This window comes from Cebus imitator, unplaced genomic scaffold (genome assembly GCF_001604975.1).
Source record: "Cebus imitator isolate Cc_AM_T3 unplaced genomic scaffold, Cebus_imitator-1.0 Scaffold142, whole genome shotgun sequence".
NCBI lineage: Eukaryota > Metazoa > Chordata > Mammalia > Primates > Cebidae > Cebus > Cebus imitator.
This window is the reverse complement of record NW_016107457.1, coordinates 1670065-1688214: the sequence shown is the minus strand read 5'-3', so window position 1 is coordinate 1688214 and position 18150 is coordinate 1670065. Positions and strand designations below refer to the sequence as shown.

The window sequence follows — 18150 nt, the reverse complement described above, 5'->3', positions numbered from 1 at the left end:
AAAAATCAGTACTCTTTAAAAAGAACTTCCCATTTATTTGGAGCACTTCTTTTACTATGTGCAGAGACTTCTCTGCTTACAAACAGATTCGTCCTGAAGATAGTGTGTAAGCCCATTTGTTCTTAAGTCCAAAGGGACCAGCAAGGGTATTACCATCTGTTGGTGGTAGGCAAAGATAAGAATTCTTTTTGTTTATCTAGGTTTCTAAATTGAAAGTTCATAAGCAGGTGAGTGTGGGTGCTAAATTTTTAGACACTGAGTTTGCTTTTCAACTGTTGCATAGAAGTAACCATTTATCCAGTTTTATATCTTATTTTTTATTCAAATAGCATACTATACTGAATATATAGACATATTTATCATAAAAATATAGAAAATATTATAAAAAGAAAGTTAAGACTAACATAATCTATTGCTGTACTATATTTAAGCTTTTTGTATATTTTAATCCCAGTGTGTATTTGTATTTTCCCCCACATAATTAAACTTGTACTATTTTTGCATTTTGTTTGTTTGTGGAAGTCATCCTATGAAAATCAAGCCTGGTGGCATCTATTTCACATCTGAGTGTATGAGTTACTGTGGTCCAGCTCTTACACCATGTCCTTTCACTTTACCCAGTCCTATGATCTTACAGTAATAATAATGAAGGAGATGATGCATGGAATATGTGTTGTGGTCCATGGAGAAAGAAGATGTGAGGTCCAACTCCATACCTACATCTTCTAACTTTGTGACCTTGTGAAAAGTTAACCTCTATGAGCCTTAGTTTCTAGACCTACAAAAGGAAATTGATAATAATACCTGCTTTGGTCAGTCTCAGTATCAAATGGAATAATGTACATGAAAAGCAAAATGTGACCTATTACCATTGTTGACTAAGAAGCAAAAGATTTTGTTAAGTGCAAAAACTGGTGAGTAGAGTATGGAAAACAAATATCAGTGCACTCTTAAACCGCAGGAGCCTCAAATCCAATATCTGTTTGATTTCAGGAAAGATTTTACATGTTATAGTACTTTGCTCATCTTTTACATCTTGCCAAACCCTTACTGGCTTAGAATCTTGTGAAAAATTTATATTTGTAAGTAACGACACTAGATTTACATACTTATACTTTCACTCATTCATTCATTTACTCATTAAGTAAAATATTAGTGAGTATTCTGTTGTGTGTTAGGTACTGTGCAAAGCCCTAGGCATAAAATGTAAGTAAGACATAGAAATTGATTTCAAGGAACACACAGTCTGATATGGGAAACAGATGTGTAAGCACAATCTTATGACCATAGTACAAACAACTTACAGAGGGAGTAAAGATAAGAAAGAAGTTAATTCTGACTGGTGGTGGTGGTGGATGTGGGAGTCATGGAAGAGCTCATACACACACAGTGGCACTTGAATAACTTGTATTTGCAAAAAATGAGGAGCATTTCTTCTTAACTAGAAGGACAACATATGCAAAGGCATGTTTTCTCAGAAAACAGAGAAAGCATGCTTAGAGAAGAAAGAAGGAGTGATGCATGAAGCTAGAACAGGGCAAATAAAAAGAGGTTTTGTAAGAAATGAGGAAATTCAGTCTGGGATTTGTCGTGGATGTGTATTCGTCAGCCCAGCAACTTGGAAAATTCTCTGTCTCCCATTTTTAGTTCACATTATTTAAAGAGAGCTAACTCTTTCTCCTGCCTTGAATGCCAATAGATGGGTATTTCATTACTTAAAAATTGAGAGAGTAAATCATTTAATAAAAATATCTTGTTGGATTGACAAAATCTTGCAAAATGAAAAGGTCATGGGGAAAATTAATTAAAGGAACTCCTGGCTCTGACAAAGTTTAAGAAGCATTAACCTATATGATGATCAACATGACTCCAACTTTAATATTCAATTCAGTATCATATAAATAAGGAAATATATGCAATCTTGGCAGCCAAAGTGAGATATTTAATTTGTGGAGGAAGAAGCATAATGTCTCACTGACTAGAAAATTAGAACTTTTGCTCTTGTACAAAGGAGTCATAAAAGAAAAATAGGGCAACCCATGGCAACTGTGTGGTTTTCAAAGGTCACATATTTATTTTTGTTGTTAACTATTTAAATAAATTTGGTTAGAACAATTTTTCCTTATGATATCTCTGGGGTCAAAGTATATTTATCTACCTTTTGCTTAAGTTTTGGTAGAGCTGGTTAATAATTTTTAACAGTGTAATATGAAATGAAAGAATATATTTCTAGCAAATATCTTGGATTTCCTTAGAGTGGAGTTGGCTGTTCCTATAAACCTTGGTTCTAATACTTTTGAAATAGGGAAATTGCCAAACTGTGTCAGCTTTATAGTGTTTTAATGGCATCTTAGAAAAAAAAAATAAAACAGTATTGAGTAATAATTTATTGCTACTTTCTTAGCCTTGTCATCCAATTTAAAATGTAAAGCCAGCTTCCCATATCACAACAAGGACAAAACAATGGTGAGAACGATGGCTAACATGGCACCAACAGCTCCAGTTGTTAATGGAAGAAAGGATTTTGAGGTACAGAGTTCAGGCTACATGGGAATTTGCAATGAACTACAATTAAGAGGAAAGAAAATCTGGCCCAGAATGCTTACTTTTCCATTAATAATAAAAGTATTTATGTCATCATTGTTACCACTCTTGCCATAGTTATTAATCTTAAGGTTTCTCAACCATCTGTTGGGTGAGAAAATAAATGGAATGGTTCTTTTTTTGTGCAGGATTGAACATAGGACTTAGTTCAGATAAACCATTCCTAATGTCATCAATTTGAAGTTAACATAAAAGATTTTCTAGGCATCTCACCAGCAGTGACACAGCAATGAAAGTGTTTTAGCTGAGAAAGATATGAGACTAGAAATAAATATATAGGTACAAAAAATATTTTGTTAGAAGTTGGGTGGGAGAAAGAGGTTCTCTGGATATCTGAGTCACACTATTTTGCTGATTTCTTTCAAAAAAGGAAAAAAGGGGACATTTTAGCTTGACACAACTCAGTGAAATCAGCTTGATCCAGCTGTCTAAAGCAGCAGAAATGATTGCAGCTGGCTAATCTCTAATTATAGAATCTCTATTGCTGGTGATGTAAGTGGCTGAATCTGTGGTTTGACTTCTTTGATCCCTGGCTTTATGAAAAGCTGGGATTTTTTGATAATGTTTTTTCCCTCTGCATAATAAACTAAACAAATTTAAATTAACTCTTGGGGCAAATATTATTAAGAAACTGCAGATGGTATTTTTGTTCCTTTTGCTGACCAGAGTATGCCCTAACTGTGACTTTGGATGAAGCTATTAAATGCTGTTTCCATGGGATTCAGTCCAGAGTGTTCAGCTCTGACGTCCTAAGGTATTTGGAGAGGCTAAGGTCAACATCAGCAATTCTGAGTGTTAGAGAAAGTTTATTTCTTTAGTGGTTTGTATTTAGAGAAGATTTCAGACAGAATTATTGCATTTCAACTTTACTCTGAACTCTTCATCAATCATCGCCTTTCTCATTCCCACTCTGTCCACTAACTAGGACTGTGTTGCAAAGACTGGTTTAATGGGGAACAAACATCAGGGTTTCATCTAGGTAAGTTGTGAATATTAATATGCTAGTCTGGGGGGTTGCTATAAGAAAATATCATACACTGGGTGACTTAAACACAGACATTTATTTCTCACAGTTCTAGATGCTGTGAAGTCCAAGATAAAGATACCGGTTGATTGGTTTCTGCTAAAGGCCCTTTTCCCAGCTTGCAAGTAGCTGATTTTTTGCTTTGTGCTCACGTGGTGGAAAGCATTCTGGTCTCTTCTTATAGGACCACTATTTTTATAATGAGGTCTCATCCTCAAGCCTTCATCTAAAACTAATTACTTACAAAGGTTCTGCCTCCAAATTCCATCACATTGGTGATTAGGGATTTAATATATACATTTTGGAGGGACATAAACAATCATTCGGTCCATAACAGTCAGGAAAACCTTAGTTAGCATGGGCTTATCAGACTATAATCCTCAACTTTTCACTTTAAGGGAGAAAACAGATCAGAGATTTGTTTGGTTAAAGGAATCTCAAGCAGTCCCACAATGATCATCCACTCAACACCCCATAATATCTTTTTGTTTGGTATTACGCTATCATGATTAATGTTAGAAATGTTGCTCAAAACACTGAAAAATTTTCATATACTAAAGAGTTAATATGCAGTATTTTTTCTGTATATTGAATTCTGTAAATTCATAAACCTGGACTCATAAATTTAAAAGGTTTTCAATTTGTTTTGGCATAAAAAAATTCAATTATAGGCAAGTCAGGAATTCTATGTAATTGGTATGCTCCATTCCCTTAGTATTCTAGCAAGACATCATCTGGCTATTATAAAATATACAACTTCTATTTTGATTTTTTAAATAGCCAATTGTTAGATAAATTTAGCTATTCTTTGTCTCCCAAACCAATCTGTTATTGAAGAATCATCAATCTAACTTAGGAAAAGTATCTTTCTTGATCCATTAGAAAGCAGAGACTAAGGAAACAGTTAAAGTGCTAAAACTGTATTTAGGAGGTATAAGCCTGGGATGCCAGGGTGAGGAGGAAGAAAGTAAGTCATAGAAAGATGTGAAGCTATGTGATATGATATTTTCATGCTGGCTACCGTGTCCCAATGAGCCATGAAAAGAAATGACTGGTCATTCAGCAGGCAGGCTCACTTAGTGTGAAGGATTTCTCCAGAAGGGCTCGGAGGACATGCACCTAAATGTAGCCCATGGAAATGGGAAAGGAGGGCAGAGGTATCCATCTAGCTTGCTCCTGTTCTCTGCTTTGCACTGGTTGAGTTTCACTCCACAGGGATCGAACTTCCTCACACTTTGCATTGTGCCATCGGACCCCTTGACAGCTCAGGAATCCACTTTGGCATTTGAGTCCTGAGGCACAGGGATAATTTGGCATGAGGAAGATGAGGGCCATGGAGGCCCAAGAATTTAACTGACACCTTTTGTCTCAAAGACCTTAGTAATAGCAGCAGCAATGGTGTGGTCTGGAAGGCATTTGTTGCCACTGAAAGCAGGAGCAGTCAAGCCAATCTAAGTTAGCATACAAGGTTCAGTCTGAAACAAGATACTTTGCCCAATTTGAAACTTTGTAACACGAGAAATTTAGAAAATGTAAAAAGATAAAAGAGGCATGAAGTTGAGTAGTGTGTAAGGAAGTATATCCATTCTGAAACAGTTGGGGGAAGAGGATTATATCAGTCAGGGTTCTCCAGAAAAACAACACAGACACATACACACATGTAATCAGATTAATGATAAGGTATTGGTGCACACAATCATGAAGGCTGTTAAGTTCAACATCTGTAGAGTAGGCCATTGGTATGGGATACACACAGATAACTAATATTCCAGTTTGAGGGCCATCGGGCAAAAAGAGCTGATGTTTGCAGTTGTCTGAGGGCAGTCTGTGGGGAAATCCTTTCTTACTTGGGGGAGGATCCAAATTTTTGTTATATTCAAGCCTTCAACTGAATGAGGCCAACCACATTATATAATCATAATCTGCTTACTCTACTGATTAAAATGTTCATCTAGACTAATGTTAAAATCTACCAATATAAATATTAATCTTTTCCAAAAACTTCTCCATGAAGTCATCCAGAATGATGTGTGACAAAATGTTTGGGTATCCAGTAGCCTGGTCAAGTTGACACATAAAATTAAGCATCACAAAAGTTTATCCATCTTGCTTAAAAAATTAGTGTGGCCAAATCAAGAACAAACTGCCATTCACAATTGCCACAAAGAGAATAAAATACCTAGGAATACAACTAACAAAGAATGTAAAGGACCTCTTCAAGGAGAACTACAAACCACTGCTCAACGAAATAAGAAAAGACACAAACAAATGGAGAAACATTCCATGCTCATGGTTAGGAAGAATCAAAATCGTGAAAATGGCCATACTGCCCAAAGTAATTTAGATATTCAACGCTATCCCCATCAAGCTACCAATGACCTTCTTCACCGAACTGGAAATAACCACCTTAAACTTCATATGGAACTAAAAGAGAGCCCGCATAGCCAAGTCAATTCTCAGCAAAAAGAATAAGGCTGGAGGCATCACACTACCAGACTTCAAATTATACTACAAGGCTACAGTAATCAAAACAGTACTGGTGCCAAAACAGAGATATAGACCAATGGAACAGAACAGAGGCCTTGGAGGCAACACCACACATCTACAACCATCTGGTATTTGACAAATCTGACAAAAACAAGCAATGGGAAAAGGAGTTCCTGTTTAATGAATGGTGTTGGGAAAACTGGCTAGCCATGTGCAGAAAGCAGAAAATGGACCCCCTCTTGACACTTTACACTAAAATTAACTCCAGATGAATTAAAGACTTAAACGTAAGACCTAACACCATAAAAACCCTAGAAGAAAATCTAGGCAAAACCATTCAGGACATAGGCATAGGCAAGGACTTTGTGACCAAAACACCAAAAGCATGGGCAACAAAAGCCAAAATAGACAAATGGGACCTAATCAAACTCCACAGCTTCTGCACAGCAAAAGAAACAGTCATTAGAGCGAATTGGCAACCAACAGAATGGGAAAAAGGTTTTGCAGTCTACCCATCTGACAAAGGGCTGATATCCAGAATCTACAAAGAACTAAAACAGATTTACAAGAAAAAAGCAAGCCCTTCAAAAGTGGGCAAAGGATATGAACAGACACTTTACAAAAGAAGACATTTATGAGGCCAACAAGCTTATGAAAAAATGCTCATCATCACTGGTCATTAGAGAAATGCAAATCAAAACTACATTGAGATACCACCTCATGCCAGTTAGAATGGCGATCATTAAAAAATCTGGAGACAACAGATGCTGGAGAGGATGTGGAGAAATAGGAACACTTTTACACTGTTGGTGGGAGTGTAAATTAGTTCAGCCATTGTGGAAGACAGTGTGGTGATTCCTCAAGGACCTAGAAATAGAAATTCCATTTGACCCAGCAATCCTGTTACTGGGTATATATCCAAAGGATTATAAATCGTTCTACTATAAGGACACATGCACATGAATATTCACTGAAGAACTGTTTATGATAGAAAAGACCTGGAACCAACCCAAATGCCCATCGATGATAGACTGGACCGGGAAAATGTGGCACAGATACACCATGGAATACTATGCAGCCATCAAAAATGATGAGTTCGTGTCCTTTGTAGTGACATGGATGAACCTGGAAACCATCATTCTCAGCAAACTGATATAAGAACAGAAAATCAAACACCGCATGTTCTCACTCATAGGCGGGTGTTGAACAATGAGAGCACATGGACACAGGGAGGGGAGCATCACACACTGGGGTCTGTCAGGGGGAAATAGGGTTCGGATAGCGGGGGGTGGGGAGTTGGGGAGAGATAGCATGGGGAGAAATGCCAGATATAGGTGATGGGGAGAAAGGTGGCAAACCACATTGCCAAGTATGTACCTATGCAACAATCTTGCATGTTCTTCACATGTACCCAAAACCTAAAATTCAATTAAAAACAAAAAAACCTATGAAACCCCCCTCAAAAAAATTAGTATGAAATGGTAGGAAGGTATTAAAGCTAAAAAGGTCTGAATCTAAGCCCAGTCTCTGCCAGTTACTAGCTTTTTGATCCTAGGTAAATCAATTGATACATTTGGGCCTTAGACTCCTCATCTACAAAATGTGGAGGATTTGCTAAGGATTTTACAGCTCTAAAATTCACTGAGTAGTTAGTTCATAGCATTCACCTACCAAAAATGTGTTATAAAATGATGAGAAGCCATAGTCAACCTACAATTAAAACTGAATACAAGAAATTGATGTAAATTTATAGCAAGATAGCTTTATGCAAGACAGACATGGAAAAATCTGATTTACTGAAGGGAATGAGGGAGAGACTGTAAAATGGTTAACTGGGTAAGATTAGGGAGACTATGATACCTCTACTTTCTGATTCCATATACTTTTTGCTTAAAGCAGGCCAGTCATTCTGGGATTATGATTCAAGACACTGTAATTCCTGATGTAATTCTATAAATTGTATTTTTTATGTTTAAATGTTTGCTGTTTTAAATATTGTTTGACATTTTAAATATCTGATCTGTGAAAAACTGCTTAGGGAAGAGAAATAAAGCTACTACAAACAATGAAAATGAAGATTTCAGAGAAGGAATTGGGGAGATAGATTTGAAAAGGTCTATTGTCGGGACATCAAGCAAAATGCAATATGCTCATCCTATTTAGTTTTTTGTGGCTACACTGTAGGACCAATGGTATTTAGTTTACTAATTCTCTTGCTGGGTTTTGTGTGACGATTTTCTTAGCACCTTTTTCTTCTTGCCCCAGTTGCTTTCTATTCCATTGCCTTTGTGTGGGAGTAGATGTGCTAATTCAGAGATTCTAACTCTAAATGTATTCAACTCTGCCAGGCACAAGCATATAGCATAAATCTTCTCTGTCTGGCTGCAATGGTTCACGCCTGTAATCCTAACACTTTGGGAAGCCTAGGTGAGAGGATGGAGGCCAAATTGAGACCAGCAAGATCCTATCTCTATAAAAAAAATGTAAAAGTAGCTGGACATGGTGGCATATACTTACAGTGCTAGCTACTCATGAAGTTGAAACGTGGGGATCACTTGCACAGGCTTGAGCCTAGGAGGCTGCAGTGAGCTATGACGGTGCCACTCCAGTGCACTCTGGTCTGCATGACAGAGAGTGACCCTGTCTCAAGAAATAAAAATAAAATAAATCTTCTCAGATAATTATCATAAGCTTTGAGAGTATGCTCCAATTATAATTAGATTACACTTTGTAGTATATACACATATGAATAAAAATAATTGTTAATATCCTAAGTTGGCTTTTGTTATTCCAATATGAGCAGCATGTGTGAGGTTGAGAAGTTTGGTAACTTTGTGTGTGAAATCGTAAACTTGAGAAATAGAATGTATTTGGTCATTTGGATACAAGTTTCTTTGCTTTCTTTTTTTTTTCCAAATATACCTTCTTCAGGCAATTTAATCTTAGATCATTCAACTGACCACCATCCTGTGGCAGAAACCTTTGGTGCCCAAACCACATTATCTAGCAATGCCTCTTCTTGTTCATGCACTGGCACATGGAGACTTGTCTTTCCTTAGCTAGTTTCTAATTGGTACTGAAATGACAATGTATGTAGCTTCCATATTTCACAATGAACAGAGAAAGCCAAGTTGGGGAAGCAGAGAGAAGAGGAGAAAAGAAGAGGAAACAGAATCAGAGAAGGATGGTGGAGGAGGGGAAGGAAGAAGGAGAAAGAGAAGGGCAGAACACAATAACAAATAGGAGAACAAATGAGAAATGGAAAAAGAGTAAAAGGCAAGTGTTAGTTCACTTCCTTGTTACCTTAATCCAGAGTAGAGATTGCAAAGTGGTAGTTTATTGGTTAAATCTAGCCTACAGGCACATGTAGTTCATTCTACATAGTTTTAAATTTTTATTTCAAACTGAGAGATTTTATACAAAAAGATCCATATTTCTAGAGTTTTGTTTTTAAAGCATAAGCTTTGGCAAGCCTCACCCCACCTTCCCAGGTGGCAATAAGGGGCTGAGCCTAGCAATAGGCGTCCCTATTAGATGCAGCACGAACTCTACCCTGTTCATCATAGTCACCAACACTCCCTAATATCTTCCTCCTCACTGGCTTCACTTGATTATGAAACCTTCTTGGTCTCTTTGGCTTGAGTTAAAAACTATTACAGAAGCCTCTTCTATGGCCTAATCACCTTTAAATATTTATTTGCTCCAATTTACTTGTCACGTCATGAGTGCCAATGAGTAACTGCAATTAATGTATGAAGATATTGCTGGAAACAGCATATAGCATGTGAGAGGCCTGGAGCGAAAGTACAGATATTTAAATGTTATAAAGCAAGTTAACAAACTGCTAAGTAAAAATCTGTTCTATCCTCCTAGTGTGGCAAATGTATCTTCATTATAACAAATCGAGAATATCTTTTAAATTATAGTTTTAATAGAATGAAATATGGCAAAATGTCAAAGATGACTGAATTTACTTTTGCATTTATATGGTTGTTCTTTGAACAGGCTAGTGATGTTTGTACTAGTAGCAAAGCATAAATTATTTTATATTTATCTCAAAAAATTTTCATGCTTTCCTTTTACTAGCCAAATAAATAATTGTATTGTTACAATCAAGATTTTTAAATGATTTGTAGCCTTTTCTCAGCAATCCCAATTTTTGTGAATCATTATAGTTTTGAGATAGTTTTTTTATTAATTTCATTTTAGAGAAACCGAAACCTCATTCCCTAAAACAATAGCAACTGGGATTGTCAAAAAAATTCTTAAAACAATATTTTGATTTGGAAGTAATCATGAATTTTATGTATCATTTCAAAGTCATGAATGTACATATCATGTTTAAATATTGTAATAGGATTGTATATGGTAAAACATGGTTACAGAAAATATTACAAAATACTTTAACTTCATTATATATATCCATAACACACATGCCTCAATTTTACCATATCTTAAAGCAATTTTGGACCTACACAGGAATATAAAAAATTGTTATCATGCTTCATGCATGTTATGTCTTTTGATAAAACATTGCGTGTGTAAGTGTGTGTGTGTTTGAACCATGCAGGTTGACCTACAAAAAAGGCAATAGTTTTAAATGGTTCAATCTAATACACATTCTAGAGTTGTATGAATTGTTTCATATTGTAAAATATTCCTCAGCTGCAAATACCTTACTAATTCGTGAGTGCTTCTAGAACTATGAATAGGAAAGAAGGGAGGCAAAATGGATATTCAGCCCTCCTGGGAAATACTTCGTTATGCAAGAATTTAGTGCATTCATGCTCTCTGAGAGGAAGGATTGACAAGCTAACTAATTTGTCTTTTCTCTTACCCAAGCTGTTCTGTCATTCAGATTCTTCCAGCTCTCTGGAGCAATGTCACACAAACCACCAGGGGATTTGGACACAGTCACCTTTCTCTTCAAGTATATAAGGCAACGATGAGTACAAATGTCTCTCTGAGACAGAGGCAGTGTTAGACACAAGAGTTGTGAGTCACAACCAGTGCTGAGACCAGGTTCTGAAAGACAGCCCTACTGTGTGTTTGCTAATGGTCCTTTGAAGACTGGGGCCCAGCACAGAGCCTCTTTTGGGAGCCCATAGGTGACACTGGCTGTCAAAGTCCTACTCCTGGAGAATGGTTCTTATCAGTCTAGAATCCCACTCAGAAATATTCACCAATGCACAAAATACATCAAACATAGCATTGTGGATCCTAGACGATTGGACTCCAATACAACCCGCTGTTCTGCCCTACTATTCTCCACCTTTTGCAAAGTCTCCTCAAGGGTAGAGATTGCAGTTGAACGATAAGGCATTCTAGATGCCAGACTCCACACGTGCATTTCTTCTTCCTGGCTTTAAAGGCTTGCAAGTTTGTGTATACTAATTTTTGAAATTTAGACATTAAAAAATTAGATGCTAAGTAATTTCTTCAAGATTCTCATTCAGGTATCATTTCAAAAGTGATTTTTCCACCAAGACAGGCTTTTCTCAGAAACATTGACTTTTCCCTCTGTCTTTGCCCTGCATTTAAAGCATACTCGATTAATGTTTGTGGCCTGAATACATTTATATTTTTATCAATCCTGAAGGGTTGGAATGTCAAAAGCCATGACAAATTTTCTTTAAAGTATTTTTTTCCGTCAGAAGAATGGCTTAATTTACTAAAGAGGAGCTGACTTTACCCAGCACCCTCCCCACAAAGCCCACATTGAACTTGAACTTGCTGATTCTCTCCGCTCCTGTTATCATGGCTTAGACTGGCTGCTTGCCTAATAAGGCAATGATTTCTGTTTAGAGCTCTTTGAGATTCTGAATAGTCCTCAGCATTTTTTTTTATTCCAGAGCGTGACAGTGAATTTTTAGCATGAGAGTTATTTCCTTGGCTTTCCTGTAAAGCTAAGAAGAGAACAACTGAAAATATAAGACAAAATAGAATGTATATGAGATTTCTGGTTGTTGGAGATTTTACCTAGTTACAGAGTGTGTCTATAAACTGGATACCACTGGCAACTTTTAAAAATAAACAACAAATTAAATTATTTTAGGAAATAAGAACAATAAATATGTGTGGGGGGGCTAGATGACACTGAGAACCTAAAGCACATACACCCACAAAACTTAATGCATACATTAACACAACTTTACTATTTAGCTGCTACACTAATATGACTTTATTATTTCACTGCCTTTATCAGTCTGATTTTACTACTCCAGGGTACTCTTGCCCAGGAAGATAAATGTAAATAAACATATTGTTTGTTTCAGGAACTTCCCATAAAACCCTTTTAACTGAACATTAAACTCTCCAACAAATAGCACCAAGCCACTGTTTATGCCCCAGGACTTTTTGAGTCACTTACCTCAAAATTCTCACCTCGAAAATTCTCGTGGTGTTGTATTCGCAGGTCATAAATTATTTTTATCTTGATCCTTACTTAATCCTAATCATGCTCCCCTTTCATTGAAAGATCCACCTTAAATCACTCCAAAACCTCATATATTTGCCAAGTTTGCCATCCTCACTTCAAGAGGGTGTTAAAACTCTGGCAAGACATTATCATTCTTTATCAGACAGGAATAAACTCAGTTTTGTCCTATCAGTTGGCTTTGATGATATTTTAGGGCATCCCACAGTTGACAAAAGAATGGCTAAACGCTGATAATTGTTGAAGCTAGGTGATAGACATGTGGGGGTTTATCAAATTAGTCTCTAGATTTGTGTATGGTGGAAAAGTTTTTATTAAAAAAAAACAAAAAAGAAAAACTAAAAGTCTTTGATTTAAAACTTAGCTGGGCTGGAGGCCAAGGAAAGGAGTTACTGAGTGAGTGATGAGAGCTCAGACAATGTGATAAGTGGACTGGAAGATGTAGGCCTGGCATCAGCTTCCTAAGGCGCATGACACGGTCTCCTTCAACTTAAGGAATATGAACATGAAACCCCCAGCCCAAATTTTGACAAAATACAGCAGAACAAAGTCTCCCTGCCCACTCATGAATGGTGCAAGGCAAGCCCCAGTCTACAACACCATTCTTAGGAGGACATGATATCAGTCAGTGGACAGTGTTCATTTCAAGTCTGGACCATATAAAGTGAATTCTTTTCTGCGGTGTTATTTCTCATGATGGTAGGAAGAAGGTGGATAACAAATAGGTAAGACCAGGGGATCTTTACTATATGAAACAGCATAGGAGCCAAGCAGTTTGGAGAATCCCAGGGCCTGACTGGAAACCCAGATATCCAGATACCTCTGTTGCCTCTTATTTTATTATTTATTACTTTTTTTTCACAAATAAGACTTTATTTGCCGCTATTTAAGTCTGAACTTTAAACAGATTCTTGGACTGGTGGTTCATATCCATCAGCTCGTTCAACTTTAGCACTTGTCTCATGCCTTGTAGCTTTTCCAGAACTACTGCCTTAACTGTGAAGCTCCATGAGTTTTCCCAATTCAAACTTGGGCTTCTTCAGCATTTTACTTTTCTAACAAAGACATCATGGAGAAGATAGATTGGCAAGGCTTTTCTATGTCTTTTCTCATGCTATCTGGAACCAATTTATTGACCACTTCTTTCAAGTCATTTGTCTGCACCTCTCGGATCATGATTTCCATCATCTTGTTTTGGATTTGGCAGACCTGTTGGTGCTGAGCATAAGAGGTCTTCTGTATCTGATTGCTGCATTTTTCAGTAAAACCAACACAGAACAGATGACGCTAGTAACCATCGGTAGTCTTGACATCAACATGAGCTTCAATCATCATCTGCCATTTTTTGACCATGGAACACATTTTGTCACAGGTAAGGTCCATGCCGTGGAAGTTAGTCAGGCAGTTTTTGCCCTGAACATCTTCATTAATCAGCTTGAATTCCCTAAATGCAACTTCATCATTCTGCAAATCAGCAAGACTAACTTCAAACACTCAACACTTGAGGCAATCAGATGCAATTATGGCTCCTTGGGTCCTGGTGACTAGGGTCTCTCCAATATTTCTTATACTGAACATAGCAGGTGCCTTCACATCATACCAATCTTTCTTAGAAAATGGATCAGCCACTTTCTCCTTGGCTCCCTTTTCGCCACCTTTCATAAGGCGCTTGTTCTTGCCAACCGCCATGGTGCTGCTCAGAGAGCCAAAAAGGTTATTTATTACTTTTTATACAATGATTCCATTGAGCCCCCATTGCCTTTTAACCTTCACACATAATTTGTCCATTATTTTCTTCTTCATATTTTTTGATACCTCTCAGCTTTAGTTTTCTTCTTCTGGACCTTCTCCCTAATCTCAGTAGGCTTCAAACTCTTCTGCTCTTCCACTTCTACTTACAGACCTTCAGTGATTATAATGGAAGGGAGATGCCATCTTAGTCCCTTTAGCTCCCTCCCGTAGAAATAAGTTGTGGATGTGCAGTCACACATACGCGAGCCCACGGAAGCCAATTTATCCATAATGTTGCAGAAATTCAAGTCCCTCAGTGGAAAACTGAAACAAATAGTACTGAAATAGTCCCATGTTATTTTCAAAAATAGAATACAATTTTTGATTGAATTACTGATGCTTCCTGGAAGTTCATAAATAGAACTCACAAGCCAACATTCTATATGAGCCAATGAATTTTAGTAGTATTGTAAGACCATCAACTCAATAGCGAGTTCAACACTTTCATTGAGTTATTTATTATGTTGATGTTGTCATTATCTAGAGTTTTAACTTTAAAGTTTTTTCTCCATATGCATAAGCAGCTTTTCCTTTTCTCCTCTCCTCCTCCTCCCCCTTCCCTCCCCTCCCCTCCTCCCCCTTCCCTCCCCTCCCCTCCCTTCCCTTCCCTCCCTCCCTCTTTTCCTCCCTCCTCCTTCCCTTTTCTCCCTCCCTTCCCTCCCTCCCTCCCTGCCTGCCTCCTTCCCTCCCTCCTTCCTTCCTTCATTTCTTTTCTTCCTTTTTTCCTTTCCAACATAGGCCATGTGAGTTCATTTTTACAACCCCTCACTCCTGCCACCACTTACAGAATTTTAAAGCTGGTTAAGTCATTAAAGATGATCCAGTTTAGCTGTCTAATATTTTAGGACACTGAGGTGCAGAAAAGATTAGCATCTCACCATGCAAGGTCAAGTGTGTTAATGGTACCCACTTGACCAGGTACACACTTGACACACACAGCTGAAGCAGCTTCTAGGCCCAGAACTTTCTGTCTTGTGTATTTCTCCTTATATTATGCTTCTTTCTAGGATTTTAAGATTTCAGCATTTTATTTGTTAGATGAAAACTATCTCTAACAGATTTTGCATATCTTATAATAATTTATATTTCTTAATAGTTTGATTCTGAATATTCTGTTTTTGCCTAGGAGATTGACCATTTCTAATCAATTTTGTTGCAGTTATTTATGTCCTACTGCTTCTAGTACCTGATATTTACTATTTGATTGCCAGTCACAATATCACACATAGATTTTTTAAAATTGTACTTTAGGTTCTGGGGTACATGTGCAGATCATGCAAGATTGTTGCATAGGTACATACAAGGCAATGTGGTTTGCTGCCTCTATCCCCCCATCACCTATATCTGGCATTTCTCCCCATGTTATCCCTCCCCAACCTCCCCACCCCCCACTGTCTCTCCCTTAGCCTCCACAACAGACCCCAGTGTGTGATGCTCCCCTTCCTGTGTTCATGTGTTCTCATTGTTTAACACCCGCCTATGAGTGAGAACATGCGGTATTTGGTTTTCTGTTCCTCACACATGGATTTTTAATGATTTTTGAGGATTATTAAGACATTATTTGATTTCTGTGCAAAGTCAAGCCCAGTGACAACAGGCCCAGCAGTGATCTGAGTTAAGTCCTGCGCTGAGGGATTGATGCCAAATATAGAAATGCAGCAGCCCCAACTGCTCCAGGGCCCAAGGGAATGCTGCTTTCCCTGGATGTGTGTAAAACACCTACAAGTGAAAAGCAGCTCACAAAGCCATGAGAGAGAGCCAATTCATTATCTCAAGAAGGTGATAAGGGCAAATTTTATTTTACAGCAATATGTGCTTAGTCATTAGAAATAGTTGTGGAGTGAGACATTATGCTTTTGGAAACATAAATACGTCTACTGCTTTCAGTATTAGGAAACAGTATTCCTGATCCAATCTTAGCAAAGTATGACTTTGAGTTATTTTTCCAGTATGATTGGTAGCTGGTATACTTCACTACATTTTGTTAACCCAAATCTGTGAAGCCACTAAAGAAAAAGCTTGGGGAAAGTGAGAATGGCAGAAGACAGAAGGGAGGACAAACCCGTAAATTTTTTTTTTCTATTGCTACTGAGCAAAACAAACTTCAAAATTGTTTCATATTTAGATTTTATTCAGCTTTTATCTAGCTTACTAATACTGGCTTCTTTGGTAATATTCTCTAAGCTGGGAGTTTTTAATTCTTTTCTTTTTTTCTTCTCCAAGTCATACAAGATGGATGATGGCTGGGTATGAAACTTTCCCATTGGTATGCCAGAGTTATGAGCAGTTCCCAACTCCACCCCTTAATATCCGCTGAAAAACGTGGTTAGGAATGCATGTGAGGGAGAGTGATGCTCTTATAGAGAAAAACATGGATCTGCTCTAATTTATTATTTAGATATGGAACTATTCACAAATGCAAATATTTGACAAAGGACTTACAAGCTGTCAGACACCTTTGAGCTAATGATGATGCCAGGTACTGAAATAACACCATTGAATACTGTTGCTTGGATTAGCCAAATTAAGTAGTCAGACTTTCAAATTCTTTGGGATACCAGAAATTTGCCTCTCTTCTTAATAACAATTTCTTCCATCCACTCATCCATCTGTACATACTTCCATTCATGTACAGTCATGGGCCACATAATGATGTTTTGATCAATGTCAGACTCCATAAATAGTGGTGGTTCCATAAGATTATAATGGAGCTGAACATTTTCTATTGCCTAGTGACATCATATTACAACATGTTACTCATGTGTTTGTGGTGATGTTGGTGTAAACAAGCCTACTGTGTTGTCATATGAAAGTATAGCACATATTGTTATGTTCAGTACATAATACTTGATAATAATAGCAAATAACTACCTTACTGGTTTATTTACTATTCTTTTGATCATTATTTTAGAGTATACTCCTTCTACTTACTAAAAAAAAAAGGTAACTTAAAAAGCTTCAGGCAGGTCCTTCAGGAGGCATTCCAGATGAAGGAATTGTTGTCATAAGAACATACAAACACCATACACGTTCTTGCGCCTGAAAACTCTCCAGTAGGACAAGATGTGGAGGTGGAAGACAGTAATACTGATGTTCCAGACACAGCGTGTTAACAAAACTGTTTAAAAACAAAAAGCACTCAAATTTTAAATAGAAAAAAGCTTATGGAATAACTATATAAAAAGAAAGATATTTGTATACAGTTGTATAATATATTTGTGTTTTAAGCTAAGTGTTATTATAGTAGAGTCCAAAGGTCAAAACTTTTAAAGTTAAAAAGTTACATTATGCTAAGGTTGTTTATGAAAGAAAGAAAATTATTTTTAATAAATTTAATGTAGCCTAAGTGTACGGTGTTTATAAAGTCTACAGTTGTGTCCAGGAATGTCCTAGCCCTTCACATTCACTCACCATTCACTCATGACTAACTCAGAAACTTCTACCTCTGCAAGCTCCAATCATGGTAAGTGCCCTATACAAGTATACCATTTTAAAAAGTCTTTCATACTGTATTTTTACTGTATTTTTTCTGTGTTTAGATACAGAAACACTCATCGTTGTGTTCTAGTTGCGTATAGTATTTGGAATAGTTTCACACAGTAGAGGTTCGTAGCCTAGGAGAAACGGGTTATATCACATAGCCTAGGTGTGACTATAGTAGACTATAGCATCTAAGTTTGTATGGAAACCCTCTATGATATTAATTCACACAATGACAAAATTGCCTAACAGTGTATTTCTCAGACTATATCCCCATTGTTAAGTAATGCATGTCGGTATAGGGGTGCCCACAAAGTGTAGATTAACA

At 37.2% G+C, this 18150-nt stretch overlaps 1 pseudogene; it reads right to left on the bottom strand.

The window, feature by feature from the left end:
- Positions 1 to 3657: 3657 nt before the first annotated feature.
- LOC108313750 lies at positions 3658 to 14245 on the bottom strand (annotated as a pseudogene).
- Between the last annotated feature and the right edge of the window lie 3905 nt (positions 14246 to 18150).